The 6,280-nt window shown below is 28.9% G+C and overlaps 1 long non-coding RNA gene across 1 annotated transcript; it reads left to right on the top strand.

The window, feature by feature from the left end:
* The first annotated feature begins 5,424 nt into the window (after positions 1-5,424).
* Positions 5,425-6,077, top strand: LOC114425814. The gene is made up of 2 exons (XR_003669296.1): positions 5,425-5,775; positions 5,938-6,077. It is a non-coding gene; the product is annotated as an uncharacterized LOC114425814 (long non-coding RNA).
* Positions 6,078-6,280: the final 203 nt, after the last annotated feature.

Consider the following 6,280-nt stretch of genomic DNA (forward strand, 5'->3'; position numbering starts at 1 on the left):
ATTAGACGCACACCCCACGCAACCCTTTTTTTCAAATTCTCAACAGCCACCTACACAACACACACCTGGTTTCATTTAAAATAAAACAAGGTTAAAAGGAAATAAAAAATTATTTTCTAATATTTTTATTAAAAAAAATAAAGGACAGAAGTTAGGGCTCGCAATTTTGATTAGTTGTTATCACCGACAAGCTACAGAAGAAGCATGTTGCAGCTTTCCATAGCTCCACACTGCAATAAACAAATGTCATGCTATTATTGACTTCGCATGGGGTTGTGATGATTGGTGAGTTTTTAATTTAAACACCTCCATTCTATGGAATACTTTGAAGTTTGAAGTTTGAATTATATTCCAAGCCTAGCTATCACTGGCGTCTTGCTGTATAACATCATTAATTACGCCACCATTTCTTATTTTATATATTTAGAATGAATTTAAATATTCTTGTTAATTATGTCCTTTTACTAATTGTTTTATTTTTTATATGGTGTTTATTCATTTTTTATATTTTTAAAACATTAAATATATTTATTTAATATTTTTATAAAAATGATAAGGTTTTTCTTTATATAAATCATCCAAGTTGGATAAAACATATATATAAGAAAACAAAATTTTTCTTTTAAATATTTAATATAATTACATATTATTTACCATATGAATTTCTAAATTATTGATTAAACTAGTCATATAATATTTTCTTCTTTAATTTGTACTACAAACCTTCCTATTACTATGCTTTGCTTGTTTTCAGTCGTTTTAGAAATAAGCAACTTGCAGGCAAAGAGAAATGGACAAGACTCCATCTTCTCATTTAGAAGATTGTACTTTTTATGGAAAGCAATTAATGGATGGGGATTTAACTAAAAAGAAATAAAGTGTTAATTTGTTTCATATCAATCTCACTCACTTTCTAAGTTACGTTAAAGGCTAATCGATGATCTGTAATCTCACTCTGATTGGCATTTAACGTGAACAAAGCGAAAATTTAAACACGACCATAATTTTGGATCAATATATATCAAAGTCTTTACTAGAGAACTGACTTTATTTTACCTTTTACTTCTATATTCTATTTCTGGATCCAAAGAACTTATAATTATAAATATCTTTCTATCTTTTTTCTACTTTTTTTTTACCGTACCCTATTTTATTTTTCATTACTTCTTATCTCTAAACATACATTTGACTCAAGAAGGAAAATTGCATGTCAAATTTGGAATCTCCTTCTAATTATCATATACCTACAGAGAGATAGCAAAAGAGTTTAAACTTTAAACGGGATCAATAACTTCTATTCTGGTGGAAATAATATCTGTGGCTTCACACGAGTAATCAGAGTTTTAAATTAGTATTGAGGTATATAGGTAATGATCAGATGGTGATTGCAAAAATATGAGCAAAAACAATATTTTTATAAATAGAAATATATCCAATTAAGGTGTAATAATTGTCAGACTCAAACCTGCATTATTATCATTACAGCAAGATTCACAAGCCACCGAAAACATATTGCTTTTTATTTTTTATTTGGTGAAGTACTGAAAATACATGCTATTAGTACTACAATACCAACCAATGAATGCCATTGCAGTAGCTGCCAATAGCTACAATAATAGTATGATTTTATTTACTGTCACAAACCATAGGAAATATCCTAAAGGAAACAATAATCATGTATCAGTTTTGAGCAGAACTTTACCCATCATTTTACATATCATCAAGTATTATTGGTCCCCACCCCCTCTATATTGAAGCTCAACTGTACAACTTACCACTAGCATCTAAAATTAACTCAGCGAAACGTTTTGCAGCATTTAATTAAATTTATGAAAATGGTTTGTGAATATTTATTTATTAATTCTAAATCAATTTTAACTAATTTTACTTTCAAATTATTAAGTTATGTAAATACTTTATCCGTATATGTCTATAATAAAAATAGGCTGATTATTAACCTCGTTGGTAGAGCTCTATAGGGCTAATATATCACTTTAAACATAACACTTGATAGTTTGGTTTGCATTCATGTGTCTTTCAGAATTTTTTTTTTTTTTTTACAGGATTTCAGAAAACTTGAATATACAAGCAATGGAGAGTTGTAAACAAATCAATTTCAGCAACTATATATCTTTCTTTTAAAGAAATAATACTTTTTTTATTGGTTAAACTGGAACAATCCTGTATTGGTACCCATACACTCAGTCGTAAATAAATTTTGGGTTAGCAATAATTAACAGGCATACAAGTGGTAAACTAATTTAATTTACTTCTTATAAAGGGGTAAACTATACATTATAAAACAAATTCTCGTTGTTAGCTAGATTTAATCAATTAATTCATGAAAAACTATTATTATTATTATTATTATTATTATTATTTAATAATTAAAATAATGAAACCAAATATTCATTTCACTAATTTCAGCCGAGATTCCTAATTTTTCACATGATATGTACCTAATATATATCATGACGTTGACTAATTTGGTGATAAAGTACTGTGGTATCAAACTTCAATAATACAATTGTCATGTGTACTCCCTCTTTTGTTGTTTTTAAGTTCGTATTCTCCCCATTAATCACTTCACGTTCAAATGTTGCATATAGGCTTTAGTATTAGAAGAAAAGAGGTGGCCAATAACCTAGTGATAATGAAATATGCTTATTAATAGATACATCTAGCTTACTTTGTATAACATTCCCATTGACAACAATAACTAACACTTTCTATGTATAACGAACTTTATTCCATTTATTCATTTTAGAAAGGTAAATGTTTATATTTTTGGTACCTACTTTCGGGTTAATAGCTTCCTGCCATTATAGTGTCCAACAAAAGGTGAGCTTAACAAAGAAAAACGTCCAACAAAAGCCACACAATACTGTTAATTAGCATCCCTATGCATGTTTATTTAAAACCTTGCATCTTCCTGTGGAAAACATGCTAAATCATTAACAATTATGAGAACCATCATGGATAATTAGTTATATATTTAAATTTGGTTAAGGGTCAAATCAGGAAAATGTGGCAGAGTATGTTCTGATTATAGTCCTCTTTCTGTATTCCTGAGGCGGGTAATTATTAGAGGATATATATTTTTTGTGCTTGTAAATTACTACAATAAAAAAGCTAGACAGGTATTTGATGTTTTGGTCGTAATTGATCATATATTTAAGTGGAAGAGAATAATCAATGATTGCTCGTGCATGCCAAATGTCAAATTGGTCATGATCGGAATTTACTTCTGTAAAAGTTTGTACTCCTCCATGCATCTTACTAGTTAATGCCCTTGAGATAATATTGGATAAGTAAATAATAATATGAAGTTTTAATTTTTGTCTATCTCATTTTATTTGTCATTTTAAAAAAAATGTTTAAAATTATTTATAACTTCATAATATAAAAAAAATATTAATTACTTTTTTCATAATATCCTAAGAAATATATTATAGTTGCAATTATAAAGTGTGTAAATAATTAATTATAAAATAAGAGTGTTTTAGTTAGACGATATTATTTTATCTTGAAAATTGATATAAGTGTATTTCCTTAAGATACGCCTATTAGTTCAAATGATAAATAAAATGAAATGAAAAAAAATATTAGAAATTACATTGATGTTGTGCTTGATTGTGAAACAGAAAAACATAATATATAAGAATAGAAGAGAAATAATTTTAAAAAAATAAATATATAATATAAAATACAAAATACAAATAAAATAAAATGTTGAGTTGTTTGATTTATCAGAAATATAGTGAAAATGAGAAGAGGGAATTTAATAGTTTTAAAAAGACTTATATATCCAATGTAAAAATGGATGAAACATCAACATGTTGATCCAATGAGGACACATACATAAAAGTACTTCCTCTGAATTACTCACATGATGCACCATTCACATGATGCACCCTTCAATGAGGATAAATTTTTTTGTTGTGGGACCCACTACATCCAACTTATCTTTCTCTTAAATCACGTCAACCAAACCATTGAACATAACTCGATCTTCGCCCGTTGTTTCCAAATCACGTCCACCAAACATAGCTTTAAGTATGTGTAAAAAATCACAATAAAGATATATTTTTCAATAAAATGATTTCTTCTTTTGATTTTTTGTTAGTGCTTTTAAGATATGATTGGTACTAACAAAGTCTGACACAACTTTGATAGATAATTAAAATTTTTAAACATATTATCTAAAATTTGATTGTTGAAGGATATCATTAGTGTAAAATGAAGAAATAATTACTTAGCAAGTCTCTGCAATCACAATCAAGATAAAGAAGTTTTGATGCTTTTAAGGGACATAAACAATAGTAGGTCTTAATTATGAGACATCTGTGCTTCCAAAATAAACTAAAACCAGAGTCAAGTATGAGAAGGCAACGTCCCATTCAGAGAGAAAGTGGGTTAGAAATAGAGGAAAGGGATCCCCTCCGACATAGAGGACCTAATGTGGGCCGTCTTAATGGGCCTAAAATTATTGAATGATGACAAAAAATGACCAAAAACAAAGAATCAAGACAAAAAAGGAATAGAATTCTGGACAAAAAAAAGAAGAGAGGTTCCTTCAAGAGTCTTGGTGTGCCAACAGAGATTGTGATCAATCTATTTATCCCAACAATAACATTTCTCATTAGAAATTCCCATTACACTATTCCACATTTTTTTTTATCTGTCTCCGTTACATTCTCATCGTATTTCATATTTCTCTTTTTTCTCCTTATTGTTAAAAGTGTTATGAAATTTTTAAGTGAGAATAACATTACTCTTACCCGAATGTTTGGAAATACTCAGCCATGGCTTTTACACTGGTATGATTTGTCTCTCCTAAAATACGGAATGCATTTTAACAGGTAAAATGATAACAATTATCAATGTTAGTAATTTAATAATTTATTGTACATCTTTGAATTGCATATGATATTAAGGAAAATCAAAACTACTATTTCAAATGCATCCCAACATTTGCATCTCTTATCATTTTTTTGGGTATAAACAAAGTTAGGATAATCCTGTATCATTTGATCTATATACTCAATGGTCATTTCTTATCATTTAGTTTGTTTAGAAACTAAATATTATTTTTAGTTTTGATAAATGAGTTGTAAGAAAATCAAAAGAAAAACTTCAACCTACAATTTTTTTTCTTCTTTTTACACTAAGAATATTAGACCCGGTTGGGACAAATCATATTATAACCTAACCCTTCTTCAAATACATTATATATGTATTAACAAAATAAGCATGTTCCAAATAATTCAATAATATATATTGTTTCGACACCCCAATTTGAAGTATTTAATTGCTACACCCAATGTGCCGGCACAATTTTTTTTTAACAAATATGAACATGAGGTTTGTTTCCAATTCCAAACTAGAAAATGCAATATTAATGGGGTCAAGTTGAAGAATCCAAGTGTTGTATAATTGTCACATGAACCTGTTCAATTGTTGGCCCTACAAAACCATGTTCCATGGAGAAACAATTAATTCGGTGGAGCTAATAAAGATAGTACTATACATTGTCAGCAATCTAGAGCTCATGAAGGTTAAATCATGAGTTTTGAAGGACAAGTTCTTCAGCAACATGGTTGCTTAGATTCACTTCCCTATGTTTCTAGTTTTAGTCCTTCTTTCGTAGGGTTGAAGGGATGGTAGACCTAGCAGCACCAATATCGTTTCCTTGCACGGCATGTCCAAGAAACAAGAAGCATGGCATTGGCATTTGTTGTTACAATTTAGGAAATATAAAAGAATGCAAACAAGGTAAGGCCAAAAAATCCTTTGAGTTAAATCTACATCACACATTCATTTTTTTTATACTAAGGTGACAACGTTTGAACTTATTGTAGTATTGCCTAGTACAAATTACTCACAATTAGTCGAACCTACTACACATTGGTTTTGTGATTGCTATGCAAATTGCAGACTAGCTCAGGCATGAAACCTTTGTCTACTTTGCTGCAAAACAAGTGAAGCAGATGAATTGAGTCCATCCTCTTTGGTGCTTGAAAAATATGTTGGCATTAATGCAGTTCTTTAAGAATACAAATCATTTTCGTCTATTATTCTTTACATGAATTTAGCCCTTTAAATATAAATTGTTACCAATTTAGTCTACAAATTTTGTCTCTTAATCACGTAAAATGTCATCAAATAACCCCTAAATTATGACTTTTAGATCAATAATATTTTTTAAAACAACTGAATATTGAACCATGCAGTGAAAGCAATTTTTATAATTGTTGGTCCAATCATGATCAATTTGGGG

The sequence above is a fragment of the Glycine soja genome, chromosome 9 (genome assembly GCF_004193775.1).
Source record: "Glycine soja cultivar W05 chromosome 9, ASM419377v2, whole genome shotgun sequence".
NCBI classification, from domain to species: Eukaryota; Viridiplantae; Streptophyta; class Magnoliopsida; order Fabales; family Fabaceae; genus Glycine; species Glycine soja.